Source organism: Photinus pyralis, unplaced genomic scaffold (genome assembly GCF_008802855.1).
Source record: "Photinus pyralis isolate 1611_PpyrPB1 unplaced genomic scaffold, Ppyr1.3 Ppyr1.4_LG2, whole genome shotgun sequence".
Taxonomy (NCBI): domain Eukaryota; kingdom Metazoa; phylum Arthropoda; class Insecta; order Coleoptera; family Lampyridae; genus Photinus; species Photinus pyralis.
Window position 1 is genome coordinate 35,989,206 of NW_022170403.1, and position 27,749 is coordinate 36,016,954.

At 35.6% G+C, this 27,749-nt stretch overlaps 1 long non-coding RNA gene across 1 annotated transcript in view; it reads left to right on the forward strand.

The window, feature by feature from the left end:
- Positions 1-27,536, forward strand: part of LOC116163529 — a 34,988-nt gene extending 7,452 nt beyond the window's left edge. Inside the window, exons 2-3 of the long non-coding RNA XR_004143756.1 lie at positions 4,579-4,629; positions 24,500-27,536. This is a non-coding gene — a long non-coding RNA (uncharacterized LOC116163529). The remainder of the gene's footprint in view (positions 1-4,578; positions 4,630-24,499) is intronic.
- Positions 27,537-27,749: the final 213 nt, after the last annotated feature.

The window sequence follows — 27,749 nt, forward strand, 5'->3', positions numbered from 1 at the left end:
ATATTGTGCCGATACAGGTAGCTTACCTTAAAGTCAAGATGTGCAAATGAGATTATTGCTTTCTCCGGAAAATAGATAGCAAAGTACCTATATAGCACATATCTTACCATTTGCAAATTTATGTTTATATAGAAAAAATACAATTAGTTTTGCTGTTAAAAAATGATCAAAACATCTTCTGTGCGACATCATTCTACTCTATTTTTTGTTTGTTTTCCTTTTTATTTATTTTGGATTGGGATAAACTGTTTATACCTATTCTTTTGTGAGAGGGAAATCCGACTAGAGAACGATATATGCGACATCTTGCGCGCTATCAATTTACTAATGATGTTCCTAAGGACGTCTTATTAGGACCTCTCACATATGTATGTTAATTGTTAATCCAACTCCTCAAATTGGTTTAAAATGAAATGCATATTACATGCACCATATACTTCATAAATTTTTACAGTAAAGACAACAAACTTCTCACTAGTCATCTCACAAGTGCATTGATTTTTTCCGGAAATTTATTTGAGTGCAGTCCCAACAACGTGTTAATCGGCATGAGCGGAGCCGATTACGTTGTTGGACTGCATTTGAATGTTCAATGTGTAACGAAGCACCCGTTCCCAGCCTTGAAGTTTACCCACCTTATGATGACCACCTTGTATTATCTGGGCGCTTTGTTACGAAGAGGTCGCTTCGAAAATATTTATTTCTGTGCAGTAGTTGGAAATATTACGTAGAAATTAGTAGAGCTGCCTCTTAAGGAAAATAAGAGGCCGTATGTGATTTGCCGTTTGCAACCGTTCCTGTAGGAACATTTAAATGGTTTTTATAGGCGCCGAAACTCTCTTGCCAGGGAGGAAGAGAGAGAATCAATCTTATTCCGTTTTATGTCCGTTAATTAACTATTAATCGATTTTAGTATACAAAATCCAGCATTAAAACCGACAAGGTCGCGCAAACTTTTTATGTATGCCGACGATACAACGGTGGTAGTGAGTGGTGCTTCAATCCAAGATGTACGTGGTGATGTAAACAAAGTGCTATTTCAATTCGACTCGTGGTGCAACAAAAACAGATTAACGATAAACTACAATAAGTCAGTTTTTATTGAGATTCACTCCAGATATAAATCTAAAAACGAATTTAACTTTACAATAAAAAACCACGTGATCCCTAGTGTATCTACGACCAGGTTCTTAGGCATCCACGTCGACGGCGCACTATCTTGGACCAACCAGGTGGATGACATATGCGGGAAGATCAACAAAGCCTACTATTTAATACTAAATTTGAAAAATTCATTTGGTCAAAATGCTCTCATAAGCGTGTATTACGCGTTCGTATTTTCTGCAATTAAATATAACATTGCGATTTGGGGAGGTAGTGTCCACCGTGAACGTGTGTTTGTTTTGCAGAAAAGAGTGATTAGACTTATTTTTAATTTAAAACCAACTCATACTTGCCGATATGTATTTCGGTATTACAAGATAATGACACTTTACTCTATTTATGTATATAATTGTGTCTCATATATACATAAGCATATACAAAGTTTCATAACTGGCAGCGAGGTCCACTCATACGATACACGCTGCAAGCACAAGCTGAGATTGGACAAACCACGCCATTCGTTTTACAAGACATCCCCGGAGTACCAGTCTATAGCACTTTACAACGCCCTTCCGGATCAAATGAAAAGCGGCCTAAACTTTGGCCAATTTCAAAACAGGATTAAGGCATTCTTGTTGGATAGAGTCATCTACTGTGAGCATGAATTTGTTACGGCTATGTGTTCGTTTTCTTTGTAATTACTTGTGTGTCTGTGTCTGTTATATATATATCTACTATTTTTTATTATTTATTGACGTGTAAATAATTGCTATTGCAATTCTACTTACTAATAAATTTATGATTATGATTATGAATTTAAGGAAAATATCAGCGTGATAGGAGACCCCGCTATTTGATCTAAAGGGGCATTGCTGGACTGCCGAATTTGGAAATTTCATTCCGACTATTTGGATAAGTATAATTAGCCGTACCTAATTGATTGAATGGGTTACAGTAACCGCCTCCGATTAAGTCGAGATCCATCCGGTACGCTTTTCAAAAACTTTTGACACCGGTCCCAGATTTTAAGACGTCCAGGCAGTACGTAAAAACACTTATAATTTTTAAGCTTTATCGCAAGGAGACGCCGTTGAATTTTACATATGGTAAACGCTTAATTTATAGGAGATCTTTTTGCCATTTTTGCATGTCGTAAGTATACGGTAAATTATCTAGCTTTTCCGTAAATTTACCTTTCATCCGTACCGTTCCATTTTGGTTTGTTTGAAATTAATTTCACCGCACTGTAGTTAGATCATCAGTTTAACCGAAACGTAAGATCTTTTTGGTTTTGCACTTTTGCCAATTACATATATTTGTAAGTAATAATCTTGACTTAACTTTAAGCAAGGCCTAATATTGTTGGTACAACTGGGACTTAGTTCATACATTCGACATTTCATGTTGCCAGACCTTGTCAATCAAAATTCTTTAGCAATTTTTGGAAAATTACATAGTATTTATATGCTACCAAGCAAATAGCTAGCGCCCTATTACTTTTTCTCTCCAATATTATTTTTAAATTGATGGCACACGTTTATTAATACACTTTTGTCTGTTGTTCTGTCAAAACGGAACCTATATAAACAGAAAATTGCGGTGACAGACATTTACTTATCATCGCTCAAAATCTGTCGATATCTCTCGGTGTAACAGGGTGTAGCACCTAAGACGACTCGGTTCATGGCTAAACGGTTGAAACGATTTAAACTAAATTTTGTATACACATATTGTTTATTCTTAGACATAAAAGGAAGAGCTGAGAAGTTTATCAATTAAAATTGATATAAAAATAACGTTACTTATATTACAAATACGATGGTATGGGGTTGTCTTGAGTAAATTCGGTCAAGAGTCACAGTTGTCGCAATTTGTAACGCGAGAGAGAATGGGTTCATCCCGGCTTCATTTTTTATTTCTGATCTACAAAGTACATTAAAAATAAAAAGACCCGTGTGTCCTCAATTTTTATTTGCGAGTAAAATAAACCCAAAATAAATTATTGAATAGCTGTGTTTTTAGTCCGTATTTGAAACGCTTCAGTCTACATACGTCACAAACCTACAACCAATCACGTAGAAGTGAGCCGGCAACCTTGCGCAAGGGTCTGACGTTTGTCGGATTTGACGTTTTAAGAGACATGTTTAACTGCATCTAAGGCGAAAGTGAACGACAAGTGACAAGTGCCTGTGACAGGTAACGCAAGTTACAAATGACATTCTCCTGCAATATTACCAAGTCGTTATGTCATCTGAATGGTTCTAGGACCTGATTGGTCGGGCGTATTACGTCACAGAGCCCGCCATAATCATATCGTTTTGAATAAACCCTTAAAACCGCACATGTTCATTATTTTTTTTACTAATTAGTCTCTATTTTTAAATAAACTTTTACTGTCAAAAAAAATGTTTTATGGTTTTAGGTACACGCTTATTAAATTAGAACTGCGCAATTCAACTATACTGTAAACCCCCATTATCACAAATCTTGTTACACTTTCTCGAAATCTAAAAAAAAGAACTTTGTCGAACGAGTCCCGGGATCTACGAAGGCGCCATTTAACTACACTAGCAATGTAGAAATGCTAAATATGTAAAATTAAAAAAAAAATTGCATCGACCGGAAATCGAACCCTGGCCGCCCGCGTGGCTGCTACAACGATTAGACGGCTATCGATTGCCGGTTGCATTTTCCAAAATACTGTTACATCGAAATCTCCATGTGTGATATACAGCAACCTAAAATTAAAAAAAAACTACTTACCTATATATTGCTCACCTTTTTTTACTAACGACTTTCGTTAAAAATCACTACGGTACTGTTGGAAAAAATTTATTTTCGTACATGTAAATCATCTAAAATAATCCCCCCGAATAATTAAGGAATCCTTCTAATAACTAACGAACTAACTAAATATGATTTATATGATCATGACGTTTGCGCTATATAATCGAATGGCCACCGACGAGGAAGATACATGTTTGACATTGATTTTCAAATGTTTCTTTCTGCTACCTACCTTTTCACCCCACCCCATTTAAAATTAAATTAAATAATTAAGAGTAAACCTATGATAAACAGAAACCTATATCGGTTAATTAAAAAGCATCCACTTCCACACATGATGGGTATAATACCTACTTTGTGGTGATCATGGAACTAAAACTATTTACTTTTGAAATTGTTGTTTTTCTAGTCGCATTGTGTCATCGGAGGCGCGAAACTTTTATTTTTTGTTATATTAAATAAGTTTGAATAATATATCACGTTTTGGTGAAAGTTTTCACGTGTTAATCCTTTCAAAAAACATTTTGTCTTTCTGAGGCTATAATTTATACACACACCTTTAACCAGAAAATTATGTTTGCACTTAAAAGTTTAAAAACCAAGTTTCAATTACGAATGTGTGTGCGCAATGTAAATTTAAAACATTATGACATATGTACAGTTTTTATCTGGTTTTATTTGTTTCAGGTTTGCACATAAACTTACTTTGAAAACAGTTTTCATCTTTGAAGTATGGACGTAAGTAGTACATGCATTCCTCCGTTAATATAAATATTTGGGTGTCTTCATATAAATTGAATAAATGGGCTAAAGTAATGGCATGATAAATATACTATTAAGTGCAAGTTTTGACTATTACTGCCGACATAATTACACGTAGAACTTACGTGAATGGAGCGTTTCCAAACTTCCCTGTTGGAAGTTTAAATCATAATAATGATGATGGATGGTGTACTGAAATCAAATCGAGGTATAATATTTAATTAATAATTAGGTGCGTTATTGCTTTTTCGTAAACTTGCAGAGTGCATTAAATTTACTACCTAAGTTTACAAATATCGTTTCATCGTTTTGGAGAAAATTGCAGTAGGTACGTCAGAGATTACTCAACTGCAAAGTTATCTTGCTACGAAAGTTGTAGTCACCTAATATTGCGTTTCGTACTTTTCATTGATATAATTTCTTTGTTTTCATCGTGCTAAAACATAAATTGCAAATAGCGTGCAGACATTTATAATGTTTTCAAAACGAAAATTATTGTAAATCTGTAGGACGAGATTATACACATGGACACAGATAATATACTAAGTCAAACAGAAAGCAACCAAGATTGCTTAATGAAGCATCTCAGGTTGCAGTTCTTGGCCAATTTGCCATAAATCCCTCAATGTCAACATTTTATTTTTTTTTGTTGATTATTTAATTTTTGTTAAATTGTCTTAATGAATATTGACTTTATTGGTACCACTGGAAAGCATTTTTCAGTAGCTTTCCAACGAGGTGTCACAAGTATGGGGTTGCCATTTAGGATTTTTGAAGAGGAGGGCTGGGGGGTTAACGGGGGTGGGGGGTTGTCATTCATAACGTCATTCTGGTTCTCCCTCGATACCCCCGAAACTGTTTTGCGCGATTTTCAATATCTTCTTTAGTTTGAAAAATATGGCCGACTGCAAGTTTTAAAATTGACACCCTGTATATAAAATTTTGTGCCTAGTCAAAAAATATATCATAACACTGTTAATCCAAAAGATATTAACTCGTGTAATACAAGGAGAAACCAAGTTACCTGTGCCTCGTCATAAAAAAAAAGTAGTTATATGAAAACACGCCACTCTATTGTGGAATAAAGTTTATAACAAACTGGACAATGCAACTAAACTGCTACACTGAAACAATTTAAAGCTACAGTCAAAAAACTTCTAATTTATTGTAACATGATGTCTGACTTCTCCTACATTCAAAACGGGATAGTCGATATATTGGATTAATAAAGATTATGATTATAGCACTAACACCGTGTGTGTTCATTATTTCGATAAGTAAAAGTTGAATGTGAAGTTGACCCCGCCCCGTTTTTTTACCACCCGCACGTTAGTAAGGGAGGTATTGCATTGGGGTAAAAAATGCCCCCCCACTTTTTTGACGGAAATATACGTTTTTAAGCACTAGAAATCCGAATCAAACAAAATCTAGATGGCGTTGGTCTGTCTGTCGGTAGGTCTGTACTCTCATTTCCGGCTAAACGACTGAACTGATTGGAACCAAATTTGGTACACATATTCTTAGTCATAAAAGAAAGGGCTAACAACCTTTTGGGCAGAACTCACATACGCAGGTGGTATCTGTGTTAGCCACAGCATTTTTTTATATTTCTCATGTTATGTAGCAGCACTAACGATAAGTTCGAACACATTTTTTTCAAATTATTTTATATCAGCGAGGACATTTTCACATGGGTATTTCAAACATCCACTATCAAAAAAGCCCAGTTTTTCGTTATGTTCTCGTATTTAAATCAATCACCTCTCTTCCACCTTATAAAATCTCCTTCCTTAAGGTTTCGTAAATAAACGCCTATTGTATACTTATCGGAGATAACACGTGCTTATCTTGAAACTAATTAATTTTCACCTTACGGTGAGTTGCCCAATTCTGCAGATGGTTGGTACAATCAACACTATGCCTTCAAGGGTGGCCTTTATCTCCCTGATAAGGTCGACACAAGTATGGTGTCCAATTAAATTTATATCTGCGCACGGAAACACCCTGGTCGAGACCCTGGTAGTTTAACACACTCGAGATATGCCGGTATTGTTCAGCAGGAAATACCGGACGTAGGATAAATACCCGTTAATGAGAGGGCGCAGAAACCAATCAATACGAATATCATGATAACAATAATTAAAGTGCGTCGACGGAATAGTCAGATATCGGATGTGTGTGAAAAAAAATTCTCATTCAAATGCTCAACACTGAGATAATCAAAACAAACTCTAGGTGGGTATTCTGTGCTGAGCAGTCTAGATCAATACCTGTTATGTCATTTATCCCTATACTTTATAAAGCAATTTAAAATGTCTGTCATATCAATGCATATAATATTGTAATCACTGGTCATATGGATGATATTGTATGTAACATGGTGTTAAGGAATGCGATTCACAATTATAAGCATAATAAATCCACCAGCTAAAGTCATCATAACTTATTTAAAAGGATGAATAATTGTGCATTTTTTTTAAAATTTTCCACTACAAATCAAGCCCCTTCATTTGGAAAGAAATTTGTGAGCTATAGATAAATTATGAAGGTATCAAAAATTTGTATTAAGTTTTACGTGACTTTGTTTCTTAATTGCGCTTTTAATCTGTGCGTATTTTTTGTTTGCTGTAGAAAGATAAAAACGGTTTAAGTTTTTGTTAATTATCGAATTTCTCGTGTTCCTGAAGTGGCACGTGATAGAATTCCCAACTGGCAGTATCCCTTGCAACACCTGCGTTTCACGTCTTCCTTAATGTTAACTGTCCGAACTTCTAACCTGCTGTAATCAACTACGTTTCTGTAGAATCTATCGCAGCGAACACCGTTCTCATTTACCGTAACCTTTATCTTTTGTTCATCACATCCCTGATTCCCCTCGGACTCACCTACTCACTAACCCCTACCTAGATGATGAAATCCAATTTAGGACCCAAGTCCACGTTTTCCCCTTACGTTGTCCTGCAGCCACTTACCAGCCCGTGCAGCATCACAACAATGAGTGTTTATGATGGCGCCTACTCGACTATTGCCATAGCAACGATGTCCTTATGAGATAGGTATAAGGTGTGTCACTTACAGCAGGACCTCCTGAAGGACCGCGTAACTTTCACCTAACTGACGTCCATAAATCCTTGTTGTTATGATAGCCGCTTCATTTACTCCTTAAATTTCCTAAAGGAAAATATTTTCTTTCGCGTCTATCAATTCTGATCGCGTTTATTTCTATACTCCCTAACAAAATAGTGTATAAATTTTGTACATTACTGGGGCATTTCCTATAAATATATTTATATCGCCGCCCAAATTAATATCCACTTTTTACGCATACGTGTTTCCAACAATAACATATTATTCTGAGAGTTTAGATTAATTGTAAGTAAATTATGAGATTAATATTTAATCCGCGGAAAGAATTTAAAATTTTATGAACAGTAATGATGTCGCGTTGACATTTTTACGTTTGTTCAGGTAAATTATACTTTGGTTACATCATTTCAACAAATTTTTGACATTTTATTACGACCCGTGTTGCAATACATTTTTTCCGTCAAATAAAATAGTAATATGATTTATTAAAAAGATTTTATTTATGGCACGTGATGAATGCTGAACAATTTTCCACAGTTCAAAATATACGCGCGCGCGATCGTTTGAGAGGTGCATGGTAAAAAATAATTGTATCGTTAATCTTAATGTACTGATAATAAGGTTTTGCGTCCTTCCTGTGTTCTAATTTCGCCGATACAACTAATTTATTTTCCATCATTAATCAAAAACACTGGATAACCTAAATTTGTCACCTCTACAGCGTCTCCGTTGTTTGCGAATCTTTTTCTATATTTTTGGAACATTTTTTTACATCTAGCGTTCTTAATAAATCTTTGTGTAAGACACGTTTATTAGGTCATAAGATAAGTATACGTAGCTGTAGATAATGATAACATTTTGAAATTATAGGAATTAAAAATCTTTTTATAGCGTGTCTTTAACCCCATTCTTCTGTAATGAGCGATACTTTGCTTTAAATCAAATCCTAACCACTGTTATTAATTACTCTTGTAACGCAAAACGCCCTGTAGTTTTTTTTACAGAGAGTTGGAGCACAGAAATTAATTCAAAGTGTATGCAAGTAAAATGGACAAATTGGATATTACGAGTCATTTATTTTCAACTTTTAACCATATCAGAAACCTGGGGTCACACTTGGCGTAAGATAAACCAGTTCTGCTAAACATTTTTATCCAAAAAACCGTAGGTGTCTTGCTTAACTATCACTTTCCATGCTTGAGAGGGTATGACACCGTTTCTGGAATCAACTAATCTAGGGGCGTCATATTCATAAAATTTGCCGCTATTCAGTTTTAAATTAAAATGAAAGAGTTCGAATTTAGTGAAAATTTTCTTTACACAACGTTAGGATAAGTGATTCTGTAACAAAACGGAACTTCTAGTGAAGATTTTCACGACAAATTGTGTTTTTTTGATTTGCAGTGCGGTTTGGCGTGGGATTTGGCTTTTGGGAATGAAGTACCATCCGAGGAGCAGTGTTTTCAGTTAGCTTTCTGAATTTCACGGCGGACCCCGAGTTGGATTAGGTCAAACACATTTTCTAGGTCACTGGGTCACTTACTCTACGGCCTAGTTTAGCTCAGTGTTCTTCAGATGTAAAGCGTGCACTGAGTGACTGGTCAATAGGCCGTTGGGTCATTAGGTTTCTGTATCATCGTGCTAACTGGGCCGCTGTGTCAAGGTGTGCGTCCGGTGCGTGACTTAGCCCAACTCTGGCGTTACGCATCGCCCTTAAAGAGCCGGGTTAAAATAAATGGCCCTTACACACTTATCGCGCACATCGCTAGATGTTCTAACGTGAGTTAAGGACGCATTGCACTTATTCCTTTGTGGCTGCTTTTTATTTGCACATATGGAGCATAGTACGCGTGGTGACAGATTTTCGTCGTTTGAAATATTTCTTATGTATGTGTTTCAAAGTGAGAAACATTATAGGAAACAACAAATTACTTGGAGTGAATGAAAAAGTGTATTGGCGTCAAAGGTGAATATTTCGAAAAATAATCCAGTTATTACTAAATTGTATGTTATTGTATTTCTATCGTTTCCAGAAACTTTTCCAGCAGCCTAAGTAGAAGCAAGTGGATAGCTACTTTCATGGGAAGTGCACAATCTTAAGGTAACAAGGTTTTTTATGGAAGGTTCCAAAATGTATACAAAAATATTTGCCCTCATTCTGGGATAGTGTGATTGAGTTTACATGGTTCTATTTGGCATGAGAATATCGTTTTCGTTTTTGCATTTTGATTTTTTAAATGAATTGATGCGATTATGAAATACTTCATCAACCATTTTGTTTAATTATTATATTTTGTACAGCTGTCATTATGAAACATACAGAGCTCATAGTCAATTATGAATGTATGCATAATCATCACCTGAAGTGTTTTGGCCATAAGTTAGAAAATAGTCAGAAATCGATATTGAACAACAGAGTTAACGTCTATATCGGTGAGATTTTATTTTTTAGCATTAAATATTGATTTTTGGATCATTTGTGCAGCATCGGAAAGAATATTTGCCTCTTTTGGTTCGAATCTGAAACATGTTGTTTCACTGGTCGGGATATCTTGTGCTACATACTTGATCCTGGCACTCACTTTTTAGGGAATGTAATAATAATAATAATAATATTTATTCCTGATTTTGCTAAAAAAAAAAGTCAAAGATTATACATGTAATAAGTTAAAATGTGTCTTTAAGAAACTCGTCCGTACTATAGTAGGCAATTTTTAATAGTTTTCTTTTAATAAGAGCAGAGAATAGTTTATAATTTAGTTTTTTCACGTCGTCACTGGGAATGTGATTGTAGAGTTTTACACTTATATAGTCCGGTCCTGCAACTTCCGTCTTGGTGAGTCGATGCTTAGGTAATAGAAGATCTTCATTATTTCGAGTGGCATGATGGTGTACCTATGTGCTTATGAGTTTGGCTTTGGATGCCTTGTCTTTTGACATATACCAATGAATTGTATATGAATTGACAACACAACGTTGGGATCCCTAAATTGATAAAAGCTTGTCGGCAATCGGCGATATAGTCCATATCTGCAAAACTCGTATGCATTTCCTTTGGATAGCAAAAGTACGCTTAGCTGCAGGAGAATGTCCCCAGACAAGTACAGCATATGACATTTTAGAGTGAAATAATGCGTGGTATGCACATTTTAGAACCTTTGGTGATACTACGTTTTTTAAATTTCTTAGGACAAACACAATTGTATTTAATTTGTTTGCTAGTACGTCCACCTGAGTTTTCCACGTAAGTTTAGTGTCCACATAAACACCTAGGTAATTAACGGATGAACTATTTACACTATTTACAATATTATTCTCTCGCAAAGAAAATGTTATTTTTTGAGTTTTTTCCTCATTACAGAAGAGTTTATTTGCACAGAACCACTTAGAACATTCTTGATATTCTTTCCAAAGCTGCTATCTCACAATTCGAGGCTGAAGAGGTTATTAATGTGTCATCAGCAGAAAGCAGTAGTTTGCCTACATTATGGATTTTACAGTTTGGTATATCATTCACGCATATATTGCAAAAAATAGTGGTCCTAAGACGGAGCCTTGTGGTACTCTTATTTTTGCAATTATTTCGTCTGATGTATCACCATCAAAAGTCACTTTTTGTGTTCTGCGTGAAATTTTACAATTTATGTACCAAGGTGCTTTGAGGTACGCAATCGAAGGCCTTGGAGATGTCAATTAGGGTTGCACATAGATACTTGTTGTCCTCAAAGGCTGATATAATTTCGCGCACTAACTCTAGCACAGCAAGAGTAGTGTTATGGTTTTCCCGAAATCCATATTGGCCCTCATGAAACAATTTGTTTTGCTCAAAATACTTTGAGATTTGTATAGCCATACATTTCTCAAAAATTTTTCCTATAGTTGGCACGAGCGATATTGGCCTATAATTGTCTAGCGTACCCGTCTTGTTGCTTTTTGGCATTGGGACAGAGGGTCTTCTGGTTATACTTTCGCTGTTCTGCCCGAGATACATTATCTGAGCAGTGTGATCGCTCAGATACGGATTTATGACGTCAGTCTCTAGCATCGATGACTCAAAGTTAACAAAGATGTTGTCAATGCAATTTTCTTTTCGTGTAGCTTGGAAAATTTTTCTATTCGAGTCAAATGATGTAAAATCAATAAACTTTATTGTTAATGGATTTTGCTCGCAAATAAAAGGAATATTAAAGTCTCCAACTAGAACAATTTTATTTTTGTTGTTTATTTGACGTAATACTGTATCCAAAGTGTGTGTGTGTGTATAACTGAAGTAGTATTCGCTGTTTAAATTTATTAGTCTTTTCTTACTAAATTAATTTTGTACCACGAGATGATACGAATCAAACATCTGCTGTTGCGATTGCACGATTACTATAAAAGGCACGAGACGGCGCTATGCTTCAAAACAACCCAGCTACCAGCTACATACTGGTCGGATATAAAGCGATATCACATTGTACATTTCGTGTATCTCCTATTTTCAATAGACTGATTCCTCAGATCCTTTATAGTTTTGTTTTGTCGTCCATCCGTCTGTCCGTCCGTGTGCGCTATAACTCTTTTTAAAAGTGCGCGATGGTGATTGGTGTACGGGTACTTTGGACATTAAGGAAGGACGCTATAGATTTCCAGGGAGCTGGTTCAACAGGAACAAAAGTTATAGGACTTCGAGTGAATCGGGAACAGGAAAAACTGCGCGCTCAATATAATAGAAATCAACATATTTCATTCTCTAGCTAGGTCATGTATCGAGTTCGGAATTTCACTAGATTATTCCCTATGACTCTTAGATTAATTATTCTTTACACTTGAATTTGGAGTTGTAAAAGCTTTCAAGCGCATTATCTTGATGCTATAAGAGTACATCACGACGATTAAATTATTTTACCCAAAATCGTCCTGAAACCTTCATTTTCATGCCTACTTTCTGTCAGGAAATTTTAGTTTCCATGACAGAGCAGCTGCGTTTCCTGCCGCTTGTCACTTTACCGGCCCCATCTGTGACATTGCTAAACGTCTATAATGACTCCTGTCATCACTGACAGATTGACATTAATCAAACGTTCTATATAAAAATTGAAATTTTATAATAAAATACGATTTAGCGTAAAATTTAATACGAAATCGTCAGTAAAGTGACATTATTTGACTGGGAAATTAAAGTACCTACTCGACCTCGCACTTCAATATTTCCTCGCCAGTAATGTGTTATTTTCCGGACTTTTATGTAATAGTTATTTACATAAAAGTCAGGAAAATGACACGTTACTGGCGAGGAAATTAATTTCCGAGTCAAGTAACGTCATTTTACTGACGTATTAAATTTTACCCGAAATCGTATTTTAACATAAAATTTCAATTTTCATATAGAACTTTTGATTAATGCCAATCTGTCATTATTGGCAGGGGTCATTATAGACATTTAGCAGTGTGACACGTGCGGCAGGAACAGTGACTGGTGCGGCCGGTAAAGTGACAGGCGGCAGGAAAAGTAGACTGATCTGCCTCCGTCATGGAAACTAACGTTTCCTTGACATAAAGTAGGCATGAAAATGAAGGTTTCATGACGATTTTGGGTAAATAACCGTTTCTGAGGCCACATGGATTTTGATCAAAACATTCAAAATCGTTATTCATTCACCAAGATCGTTGGGAAAAAGACTAGGAACATTCTCTCAATGCCCAAGACATGACTTTAATGCATTTTTGGCGACCACGTGGATTTTGATCAAAACATGTCAAAATCGTTATTTATGCACCAAGATCGTTTGGAAAGAACTAAGAGCATAATCTCAATGCCCAGGATATAAATTTGATGGATTTTTGGCGACCACATGGATTTTGATCAAAAATGTCAAAATCGTACCAAGATCGCGTGGAAAAAGACCAAGAGCATTATCTCAATGACCAAAGCATGAATTTGATCTATTTTTGGCGACCGCGTGGATTTTGATCAAAACATGTCATAATCGTTATTCTTTGCACTGAGATCATTGGGAAAAAGGCCAAGAACATTTTCTCAATGACAAACACATGAATTTGATCCATGTTTGGCGACCGCATGGATTTCGATCAAAACATGTCAAAATCGAGGTCCAAATCATTATTCATGCACCAAGATCATTGCGAACAAGATTAAGAGCATTATCCCCCAAGACATGAATTTGATGTATTTTGTAAAATTAACATAAATTGTCGTTAAAAGTGTTTGTAATACTGACGATCCTTCGATATTTCACGGTTTATTATTATTGCACTTGTGTCTCTACCAGTATATGAGCAGCTATCCGGGGCCGGGTTTGCAACCACCTAAATTGCTAACCAATTACACCCCCTATGTTGATGACGTTGATGACAGACGGACGGACAGAATTTTTTTAAATGTTTAATGCACTACAAATAAATACTTTACTAACACTATGCTGCTTGTAAACTCTACAGCTTGTTATTCTATTGTAGACGGTGTAGTTCGAGGTGTAGTTTTGATGACATACCGTTGTTAATCATTTATGGTTACGTATGATTTTGTCACAGGCAGCTTTCATCCAAAACATAGGAAAGAGAGTGAAACAACATTTGCGAATAATTACTTACAGTAAGAATCAGTATTATTTCACTTTCACGTTGAAAAACTTTTTTCCACTTTCAACGATCTGTTGTAACAAGTTCGGTAAAGTTTACCTCTCAAATAGTCTGGATGAGTCAATGCAGTAAAACTAGCAATCAGAATATTTATGTAGATTACTGTTGTAACTTTGCCTCATTTGACACAAAGAATAGAGCGAACATCTCTAAAGTAGTTTGAATATTTCCGTTTAGAGTTGAAGTATTTTAAGTATTTCTCGAATTTACAGATTTATTGCCGTTCCATAAGACTCAATATGTTATGCTCACATCAATCGCCGAAAGTACCGACTCTTGGAAACTTTATTCCCGCGGATTAGAAATTATAGAAAGTTTTTGATTTCTTTTAACTTAGATATCCGCCGTTGCTCCAATTTCAGATGTCGTTTGTATTGTCATTTTAACTAATTTATTGTTTTTTTGGTTTTAAGATTATTGTAGGAAATTCAGCTGCGCATCCGTTGTTAAAAGGGTTGAAAAGATGGGGGACTGTATCAGTAGACTCCTGTTTAAGTACGTAAATCGTCTATAGTTATTTTTAGTTTTTCCTTAGGTGGGTTGACTTATTTTTAGCGCCATATGTACACCTTTGTATAGTTTTTCTTGAACAACTCGTATACAGAATTTGCACCTGCACCGCTTTCGAGTCACACTTCATGAAAATGTAAATCATTAGGTGATGATGTTAAATTTAGAAACGCGGAAAGCCGAAGTGATTTTTTTAAAATTTTCTTTAACGATTATAACCAATAAAATTGATTTATGCTTGCTGTAAAATTATAGTTTACATGCTATATGTTTACCGCAAATGACACATATCAAAAACTTATGCTGCCCCGTGCTTATTAGATCGCATATTTATTGTGCGACTGCCATTTTCAGATTACCGGATTTCAGTATGTCCCTCGTTATATCCCCTATGTTTACACCTGGAAGGAAATCGAAAATCGTTTCTAGGCGACGTGAAAAAGGTAGCGGAGAAACTGTTCCACTCGTGACATCATTTTGACGTACAAATAGCTGTAATGAACAAATATTGTACTACCACGTTAATGTGCTACACATATAAATAAATAATAATAGTTGCGTTTTTTAAGATTGCTGTTTGATAAACGCGCAATTCGCCACTGTATTTAATACTGTCAAATTCTAAATTGTCGCAATTGCGATGACATTTGGCATTGTTTATTTTACCTGAATTTTATAATTCTACTATATACATATAAACTCGTTTATAGATTCTATCTCAACTCTCCAGGAAGGTAACTAGATTACTGCAGCTTGTCTACCGTGATTGTGCTCACCCGCTAGTAATTATCTTTCAAATTCGGCTTGGGACTTGGGGATTCGCTGACCCTCTGCCTGTAAAGCACCTCTCCTCACACCAACAGCAAAACAATCAACACCTGATGAGATATTGTAATTGTTATTGTTTCCCGTTTTAAAATAGAATTCTCTCGGCCAGTTTTCCGAGTTTGAATTACGCTCGCCGCAAAAGTTTTACTCTCTGATAAACGATACCGATTTTAGTTTAAATTAAGCGCCTATATATAAAGACATTTGCATATATTAAACCAAGTGCTGTGGTAAAACACAAAGAACAAAACTGAAAGCTTTTATCATTTGATCAGAATGCACAAACGTGTCTTTGTTGTTTCTAATTACGAAAATTACTTTGGTAAGTGGTCGACGTCTGTCCGGCAACCTTCCTCTGTTAAGCTCTCCGACGAAGTTACAAACGGTCAGTTCTAGTCACGCCTGAGGTATCGTCTGTAAACTGTTTGAATTATTAAGAAATGGTATCGTCACATAAAAGCAACCACTTTGGTGACTAATTGAACCCAATATTAATGTAATGGTACACTGCTCTTATTACGAAAATACATACACACAGATATTTTCAAATGATTAAAGCCTAAGGCGACCAATCATAATTTATATATGTTATTTACTTGTACATAATTTAGGCTATATGTACTTATGAAAAGTATAAGATAAGAATAAAAGGTATAAGTTGATTAGATCTCTCTCCTGCAATAATACAGTAAGATAGACTTCGCTTATCAATTTTGGGGAAAATTTTCATTTATTCTCAATTTCGTCAATCACGATAAAACTACCTCCAGGGGAAAGAACCAAATAATGGCTTCGACATACAAAAAAATTAACTCGCTCTAACTTTTATGTTACCCCACTGAGTAGTGAGTACTGACGCAACAAAATACATCAGGGATATTCTTACTATAAATGATTCATAGGGTTTCAATGTTATATTGTACATACAATAATCATTGGATAGGTGCAAACAAAGCATAACTCTTCAAGTTTAGTCACACAGTGCAACGGTCTTTGTTGCAATAATAATAACAATTTTGAAATTCTGAACTAAAACTGTACCAACATAAAATGAATCATTGTTTTCCGTCCGCTAGCTTGTTCTTTACTACATTTTTCCTTTTTTTTTGTGGTTTTGGTTACGGTCGAGTTTTCCCTTTACTTCTCTGAAACTTATTACAAAATTTTCCAGCTCTTTTCCACCTCGCCAATAAAAAGAACCACACTAAATGGTCGTATAGGTTGTATATTGAAAGTAGGTAATTTAATTTCCAAATGCACCTTCCTTGAATTTTTACAATACGTAGGTACACTTTTCAGAACCTTTGAACCTAACCTCAATTGAAATGGCCACTTCACTATTTAATAATAAATAACTAATAAAATAATAAACCCTAAACCAATTTTTTATTCTCATTTTTAGAAGACAAATTCGGTACTAAATGAACCCTTGGGTTTGGCTGATTGAAATTGAAATTACGAAATAAAAATGTAAATTCATAAACGAAAACCAAATTCAATTTACACATACGCCACAACACCCACGAGTGGGTTTTGAAATATTTTTTATTCAGATTTAAATTTTTGTGGGTCATGAAGACCTTTAAAATGGTACCAAACATGTATATCTTCCACTTCCGGTTGCTGATGTAAAATTATACAAGGGTAAAAATAACATGTAGCGTTTTCACGCGGCATACTAACTGCAACTGTGTGCACTTAAGACCCGGTATCCGCAAAATTGGTATATTTAATTGGCTTAGTTTTAGTACAATTGCATTTGCAAAATACTGTACACGCAATGTTAGCCTTTCCGCACTTGCATGTATTGTAGGGTCCAGTGCGGCATAACTACTCCATGCAGGCCTTTCACACCTTCGGAACTGTTATCCAGACTGAGTGCCCACTTCTTGTTTCCCATTTCCAACCAAATTCACTTGGTCTCGGAATCACAGGCTGCGTCTGATCGATTGTAATCCAAATACTTGCTTGGAAAATGGCGCGCTTTATATGCTGGATCGGGCGTCCTACAAAACTAAAGATGGTGAACAATATTTAATAATAATACAAGCAACTACATTAACAAACTTACTGAACTTCTGTATATGATCATAGTAATTAACTTGGAGTATGAGGTTAAGAAGTGGTAATTTTCAACTTTATGCATATTTATTTTTTATTTCATGTGTGGGAGGCAGAGGCGGTATCTTGCTACAGAATATTTTTATCCAGGCTTCATTAAGGGTAAAAAGGGTTCCAACCAACTCCTTAAAGTGGAAACTCTTTGAAAAATTGTTTGTTGGGATCTCGAGAAGCTTCATGCAAAATTTGGTGCTTGTATCCGGCAGGTAAATATTTTTTCGCTAAGCAACCTTACTAGTAGTTGGCTTTTGTACATTACATCTCGCTTCTCTTTCTCTCCATTGATGGCTGAATTGATTGCCAGTAATAATTTACCGTCACACCATTATTACCTCGATTATTACCCATCATGTGGTGTGTTGACACCTTTCCTGCCGTTCAGATATGGAATTATTGATATCGGTATCGTGGTCGATGGGCTCTGAGATTGTTTGTTTTGGCGACACCCGCATCACGCAACACTGTGAAAGAAACCTATTTTTCAATTTGTTTTAAATGTCACCTATTCATATGGCTTAGCTCGTCGTTCTTGGAAAGTGGTGTTAATTCAACAAATCTCTATGTTTGAAAGTACCCCACACGAAATCCTAATGAAATTATAGAACAACAAACATATGCATATTTTTATCACCTGGTCAAAATATGTTTGAGGTTCTTGCGCACTGGGATCATTGCATCTGGTTGCTTATATCGCCACATGTTATGAAATAAACAAAGTCCATTACTTAAAAACCTTCAAACCTGCAGCGGCTGTTTTATTGGCTGCCAAAAAGGAAAAAAAATCTGCAACCTATTTTTGTAAAGAAATTCATTCTTTCAAAATAAACGTAACCTTATTGTTCATTATCCCTTCCCTGGACGTGTAATGAATGGGAATGACGATTTGTCAAAATACTGTTTTGGAATTTATCCAACTAATGACGATTTTATTATATATTTGTTTAAAAACTGCCAGTTGAGACGTCACGTTCTAGATTATACGTATTTTCGGAATTTTCCTATTTTTTGAGTAATCTACGCTTACATCGCAGTTTAATAATCATAAATATTAATAGGTGGACGTGCATACTCCGGATATCAACGTCCGGCGGCGTCTGAGTTATTCGCCTACGTATATAACGCGCCCACTATTTTTTTACCTAAAACTTGGCAGCCAGAAATCGAAACTTAGCAAATCGTCGTTGGCTACCTTTACATAGGTGTTAAATTTTAATAAAATTGAGGAAATTGTTGAAAACAGGTGTACCTGCTGACAGTGTTGCGGTATTTATAAGCAAGTATACTGAAGCTTAAATTTTATATAAGAACTTGTAAATGTATTTATAAACGATTTTACTGACACACAAAATGATTTAGTTTATTTGTAAAGTTTTTAGTAAAAAAATTTAATGGCCGTGAGAGATTTTATTACCAAATACTTAATGTTAGAGTAGTATTTATTTGGAGAAGAATGTAGGTATGCCAATGCTGCCATTAACTTACTGACCTCTATTCCCAATGTTCCGCATATGATTTGATTGCAAGTTTCTGGATAAGAAAATGTCTCCCAGACTGTTTATAGTTTCAGAATGTGTCGATTGGATTTTAAGATAAAATAACTTTTTCACGTTAAAGTTGGAATGGCCAAGTAGTCTTGGAATTGGGAGACCATGGAGGTCCAGTGAAACCATTTTCATGGAAAACTGATGAAATTCTTCGTGCGTAACAACATAATAAATTCACACTTGGGAGAGTAGTTGATAAATTGTCTATAAGAAAAATTGAAGTCAGTATTTCTAATGAGGATATCATTAATAATACTAGTTTTCCTAACGTATAAATTTAACTAATTTATTGCAAACATGTTCCCTTGCTTTATTTAAATTAAGACGTTACGTGTCCTAATGCTACTTGATTAATTTCTGACAACACAATAAAGCCAAAATTCTAATATGCTTGCAACATATGACATACCTATGGCGAATTTGTAGGAGTCAGGTTTCCGAACAACCTAAAATAGAGTTTTGGAAATTCTTTAAATAATAAAGGTTTTACGTTATAAAAACTCCTAAATTTGGTTAATAAAGTGCAATATTAAAAATCAAATAACGCACTTTATTCCTTTCAAATTAAAATTAAGCAGGGACGGATGGAGTCGAGATTAATTTCGCATTTTAGCAACACTATCGTGGAGAAGCCAAATAGTGCTTATTGTATATCTACTCACCTCTGTTTCTTCTATGAGTTCTATGTGGGTAGCCTACTATCCACGTTAAAATTAGATATTTTAACTTGTTGGATGGTTCTGATTAGTATCTATATCGAAAAGTACCGATAAGTTGTTTGTATATTTGATGGTAATATCAGCTATGCTTTCTTGTCCTTTTACTTCTACTATCCACTCACAAGTCACAAAATCTATCTCGTAGCTTATCACTTCTGGAAATTTGACGAAAATATTTTTAAATTCAGGAAGAAAAATGGAATAGTCACACTTTTCTTTTGCTCTTAGTTTTGTTAGTACATACGAGTAGCCGGTTACATTTTTGATCTCTTCTGATCCCGTTGATGATTGTGCGCCCTTCTTTTTAGGAGGAGACCTGAGCTGCTCTAAGACGACTGTGTCTCTTGATGGATGATTCATTGGAGGCGTGGGAGCGATTGGCTCACTAAATGCCTATACTAAGGGTTGGTGCTAATACGGACACTTTTATCCTGGATATTGTCTTCTTGCGACGGGTTAATTACTTAGGAGATTATTTTTCTACTTGTCGTAATTTCTGTGGAGTTGGTGGGTAGTGAATGTCCAACTACATCTATTTGCAAGGTGTCCTCTGTTTTTATAAGAGAAACGCTTCATTTCATGTGCAGAGTTGGACTGGGTCAACTGAGTCACCTGGGCCACTGAATTAAACTGGGTCGCTGGGTCACGTCATACTCTCTTCAGTTAGAGACCCAGTTTGACCCAGTGACCCGGTTTGACCCAGTGACCCAGTAACCTAGTTTGAGCGAATAACGCAGTTAAGTCAGACCTCGGTTCAAGTGTACAGATTATGAAATAAATGAAACTTAATGCTGCTTTGTTGAAAATAATACTGGATTGCTTGACAACTGCCATTTCTGTGATGTTTGCTTTAATACTGTCGTAAAAAACATTCCATGTCCCGAATTGTATTATAGTAATGTTATTTCTGAACAGTTCCCTCCTTCATTTCTTTGCTTCAGGGCTTACCAGTTGCTTACTGGTGTTCATTCACATTTAATTTTCTTCTACCAAATAAATCTTTTCTCTAAATACTTTCATTGACTACTGGACTACAAAGTATAAACAAATGCATTTGATTTTTTAGGTATTAGTTCTCTTGAATGAAATTGGGCTACGTGCTTGTTGGCGAATATTATTAAGTTTTTTTTTAAATTAAAAGTTACTTGAAATTGTTTTGGATGCCAAAATGTAAATACCAATACAAACCTAATGCTAAAAATTTGAATAAAAATTAACCTTAAGACCTAGGGGTCAACGGTTTAAACTGGGCCACCGGGTCAAGTTGGGTCACCGGGTAAAGCTGGGTCACTGGGTCGCCGGGTCAAGTTGTGCCACACAGGGTCCAACTCTGTTCATGTGCGGATAGGAATACACGACAGTAGTGGTAATTGATAAGTATACTAGAAGGTAATGTATCGTTATCATCTAAGGCGACATAAGTGATCGCCGTAAGCTTAGCACATCAGCGTAATCGCCGATTCGAACATTAACAAGTTTAAATATATACAATTTTATTTTATCCAATTAATACTAACTTCTGGACGTGTTTATTGCTCTATTTTTTAAGCTTAGGTATTTCTGTACCATTTCACTTTATTATGTGTTGCATATCATACTATGGGAATGACTATATCCTAGTGTAAAGAATTACACTATGCTAATATGGTCAAATGTACCTCGAGTTAAAAAGTATCCTCCGCCTACTAGTGACTAGTGAGTCATCTAATTTCGCAAGTAGTTAATTGAAAATGTCGGAAATAATAAACAAGTAAGAAGGTGAGTAACTTCGCCGCCTTTTTCATGAATGATCAGTACTTCCCAAAAGGCCATAGCTATATGCGCTGTGATTTTCTTTACTAGAGGCAGATATGGTTAAAATGTCAAAGAACTATCTTGATAAATAAAGAAGTTGGCACTGACTGCGCATGCGCACATCTAATTTTTGAAATATCAGTTATGTTTGTCTTTAACAGAAGCATCTGTGATTAAATTTTCAAAAAGATATCTCGATAAATAACAGTTGATATTGCGCATCCGCGCATTAATATGATGTTTACAATATGATATGCGAGACGTTGGTTACACTAAAAGCATCTTTGGGTAAAATTTCAAAGAAATACCTCCATAAATAAGAAACTTGCCATTTCTGCGCATACGCACAATTGATAAACTATCCAAATGTATGGTTATTTGGGGAGAAAATCATCGTTCACTAAAAGGTACGAATATTGGTTAGTTTGTATACTATCCAGTTAGCCTATAAAGTGTACAAGCTTTATCACAAAAGTACAAACCGCAAGAAAGTTATATAAATTAATCAGAATTTTTTGCTAGTTTACAACTATCCACAGTAGTTGAAGTTGGATAAAGTGTGAACTCAATATTCCGAGTAATACATAATTAAACAATTCATTGGTTATTCTGTAAACTTAACCAATCCTCTTTGGTGAATTTAGTTTGACATAGTAACATAATTCTTGATTAAAATTTGATTTTATTTATGGTACAAAATAACATTTCTTACTACCTACTTAAAAATAAGTAAAGTAAGTGACAGAAATAGTAAAATCTATTTTGAATCAAGAATTAGGTACTACGATGAGCTAAATTAATCAAAGAGTATTGGTTAATTTACATATTATCTCGGATTTTTAAAAACTAATTCCAGATTTGTGATTTTCATGTTAAAAAACTCCCAGATACCAAATTTTGTCGAAATCCGTACCCCCTTTATTTATTTATTTTTATCTGCCTTTATTTTTGAGTGGGCGGGGTTTCAGCCAAGGCTGCTCTACCAACCCAACCCACTATACATTTACAAATATCCATGCCCGAACCCGGATTCGAACCAGGAACCCTTCAGATTCAGGTGTGCGCCCTTTCGTACTAGGAATTTTGAAGAAAATTATGCAAAATCGGAACGGGCAGTTCTCAAAACTTGTTAAAAGACCTGCCACCAGTCTTTGTATCTCTCACGGTTGCTGAGAAAACAATTTAAGCAATTTAAGTGCAAATTTCGTCACTATTTTGAGGGTGTCTGTATGGCTCCAAAATGAAACACGTTATATCCTCGGTTTATTTGAAAAAAATGCCTGTTTTGATCTCCTCTATCACTCAATTTTTTTTTTACATACTTATATGTAACACCCTGTACATTATGTAGCCTGTAGGGAATAAAGCGTCGAACTAGGGTACTTACAAAGGAAAAATGGTTTATATGGACCACACGCATCACTTGGTGAAGTTGGAACTTTAAATGTGAATATCTCGAAAACGGAATGTCGGAAAAATGTCGCATCAGGTGCCATTCCGACCTGTTTTAGCGGTTTGTACCTTATCATTCAAGATGTATTGTAGATAAGCACAAAAACCGTGGCGATTTCACAAATTTTTGAAAAATATACGCTATTATATTCGTTATGGCTGGCTGGCTGGCTGTCCGGCTGAGATCTCAGCAATTATAATAGCTAGTGACTTCACATTTTCACTAAAAGCTTTCTGATGTAGTGTAGATGTGCAGGCTCTAGTCTATTTTGAGTTAGATTACTCATCAGATAGATAATTTTAAACTTCGCTAATAAAATACTGATCGGTATTACCAAAAATGCGCTTTCATCATGCATATGCTGATTTACAACTTGTTTTACTTAATACCTGTCAAATGTGTCAGTTTATTCGGCCAATGGGTACCTATATGTCGGAAATGTAGAAAACAAACAAAAAATAATATCAAGAAAAAGAGGTGGGCGGAGGAAAAAATATCGCCTGAACAATTTTCAGTACTTTCACCCTCAGCGCATCCCTTAAAAATTGTAACTCTCTCCCATCCTCCAACTTTTCACGGTACCCAATTACCTACACAGTATTACTGTGAAACCAAAAAAGCGCAGTCAACATGTTGAATTGAGTGAATTCTAAAATAATTAACTTCTGGGAGTGATGCAACAGAGCTGCAATAAACCTTGCGTTGAAGTAGGCCATACGAGACAGAATTTGCATTCGCAAAACACAAGGCGAAACGTGACGACGATGAGTAGTATTTTATAGAGTGCATTTATTAGGTACATTGTGCAGATCGATAGATTTTGAAATCTATATCCGCCGCTAGAGGCAGATCGGATTTTCCGAAATAAAAACGGGAAAACGAAAGGGTGCAATGGAAATTGATTTTGGTGTATCCATACATTGAAAGATTTATTTCAGAATCAGGTGCAGTGGTTCATTTTCGAACCTACTTTTTTGCGCCTGAGTTCACACTCACACTCCTAGTCTCCTAGTACCTACCAGTTGCTTTATCATTTTTAAGAAAAACCCAGTTTCGTGCATCATTATTAACGTATTGGGATGTTTCATATACTAACCTCTATTCTCTACTTCTAATTTCTCTTTAATAACTCAACTTTTTGTTTGCAGGTAAATCAACTCTCCTTTCGCTGACACGGTGTGGTAAGTCAAAGAACGCGGTTTAAATATGTTTTGAATGGAATAAATCAATTTATTGCATCCTTTCAAGACCTGCATTTATCTCTGGGACCGCCTTACGCATTCCTTAATTAAGCTTGTTAAAGGTAGTGTAAATAACCGCTCTCGAGGTGACGTAATGTGGAAGGCTATTATTCCGATCTCTCGTCATCGGTATTGCACGTTTTCTTTAATATCGAATTTATTACCGGTGTTTTTGTATTAAAAGGTGGATGTGTGTTACCGACTTTCCGGTAGTATTTCCTCATTAAGGTGATTCACTTGTTGATTAAAAATTACCTTGTTGTTAGCAATGATTGTTATGTTTTACCTTATCGTTGAATTTATTCTAATTTGTATAGTTTTTAGCACGGAAGTGCCTATACATTGTCCTCATTATTATTGCGGCGGCGATCAGAAACAGGTGCGATAATAGAGGAAACTTGACGTATACAGACGACTTGAAAATATGAAGTTTTGAAAGAGTGGACGAATTTATGAAACGAAACATCTAATTTTATGGTCCATTTTTTAATATTATGTCAAATAATATTTTGGGTTGGTAGTTAGGTAGGTATGTATACTGAATATTTACATGTGTTATAAATCACTCTCATTAGCGGCGGCGTTTTCAAAAAGCCTCGCGAGCAAGAAACGATCACAATGAAATATTTGTTGTGATACTATTTTGTTGATTGATATATGCGCAAATACTTTTCTATCGATCCTGGGTGGCCATCGTCCGATATAACCGGATTGTATCGAACAAATTTCAAACCCATTTGGCTTCGTATAGTTGGAAATTAGTAGTTCATTGGTTTCGGCTCTAATTGTGTGCAATATGTTCTTTCTTCATAAAATTAACCAATCCAATCGTTAAAAGACGATACAATTTTTATTTGTATTTGACTTCAGTGGGCATCGCCAAAAGTTTATATGCCGATCGAAAAGCGTGCCACACAGAAAAAAAGCTAAAACACTGTAACACAACATACGAGTATAAATAACTTCAATTTCTCGTGTTTTTTAGATACCTTGAAACAACGAATCGCGCCGTCTTTCTAATTGCGACGTTGCCAGGTTACTATTTGGGTTAGGCCAAAACGGTCAAGCGCATATTGAATTTCCTTGCAAAAGTAGGCAAAGAAGGTGAACGTCTTTTCCGAATATTCGTATAGATAAATTAACGATTCAAACATCCAAATTGAAACACCTTGTACACTGGCATAAATAATATTTAAGATTTACATGCCACGGATAGGAATAGCTTGCAGTATCTACTATATTGGAATTCACATTCAAATGGCAGCGTGATAGAGATTTTGTAATGTTTTTTCATGCGACAATGTTGTCAAAGTTAGACGATCGTGTTATATCGATGTCAGCAGGTATAGTAAAATTCAAAAACGGTGAAGTGTTAAATTGCAAATGCAAGCAGTGTTACATGTTTTTAACTATTTGTCCACTAGTAACTATAATTAGTAAAACTTACAATTACAGTAGGATTGGCAACGCTGTATACTAGGGTAATGCCATTGAATGTGAATTCCACTATAAAATATTTGCAATTGCTCCCTGCGAGCAAAAATAAATGCGCGAGGGACTAGAGGGATAGACTGAGCGTATATTTTCAGTTTCTCTTGCATTGCATCGACTGTACACCACATTCCTTATATGTGCTTATACTAAAGATATGCAGTTCATACACCTCTTACTATCTTACACCGCGGCTACTTCTGATTGGTCAGAGGGATAGGTTAGCCGGTTAGCGCATAAAGCTGAGAAGATGCCGAGGAAAGAGACAAACACATTAACCATAAAAATACTAATATAATTTCCACCACAATAAATTAATGTGACTTCATGCCAAACACAGCCAAACAGCCAAAGTGAATACTTTTTTTCAAAAACGCGCTAAACACCTAAGAAATCGTGAAGTTATAACACCTTATAATGAAGCGTGAACCTATGTTTATATGAACTTTTAGTCATAAAATAAGCGCTAGAATTAGCTTCCGTAAATGTGTACGTCATATTTAGAAACACCCTATATAGAAACTAATAACTAGATTTAGTTAATTTTATTAATTGAATTATTCTGCTAGTGCAAGCATTCTTTTATTTTACGAAGCACGAAATATACGAGTACATTATTTTATAGGGTATAGATAATCGTATAACGGGTAGGTAGAGTTGGCGTTGCTTTCCTCAAACCCACCGCATAAGCCGTCAGGGTTCAGGGTAAAATAACAAAATAAGAGTTTGAAAATCCTCCACAGTGGTAGTTCGTTCTGGGTAAAATGATATTCTTTACTTCGGTGCACACTTATCAAGGGTACTCAATTTCTAACTCAACTCTCCGTGTATGAAACTGAGAAGATACGGGGGATTAAAAAGAGTACAAATCAACTTAACAAAACTCCAATCAAGAATGATCGATTAAATTGATTACTTGATCTTAAAACAAGCTTATACAAAGAAATTGATGTTCCGAACACAAATACGCACGTATAGGCCAAATGCAAGCAAAACATAAAAAGGCAACGCTTACCTTAATGTAACTTAGATGTCATCCAGAGAAGTGAGCTCAGTTCTCCGATCCATAAAGGTGATCGCATGTAATCCGGAAGGGGCAAAAATAGTTATTGATTAATACGCTAAAAGGTTACGGAAGTTGTTTCTTGGTTGTGGATCGAATCTTGTTATCAAATCTGGTACATGACCCCGTGACCCAATTTCAGCAAATAGCGGTTCCTTAGCAGATGGAATTCTGTCAAAAGGTGTTGGCGCGCGCGCCCCGGTGGTGAATTTACTCCAAGGTTACCCGCATGCGTATATAAAACGTATCCGGAATTATACTTTCCTTAAAATGTACATACCTCTTTAAATATCCGAGTTAATCGGGAAAAACAATATTGCGGAATCCCCAAATTGAAATAAATTTGATGGCAGAGGGGATCAAAACAAGCACTTTTTCCAAATAAACCGAGAGTCCAATGTGTTTCGTTTGACAGCCACCCCCACAAAAGTGGTGAAATTTGCATTTCTTTTTTAATTTTTTTCTCAGCAACCATATGAGACAGATAGGTGGCACGTTTTTGAATAGGTTTACGAGTATGCCCTTTCCGAATTTGATTTCAAAATTCCTACCACGAAACGCCGCACCCCTAAATGGGCGTTTCGACGAAATTTGGTATCTGGG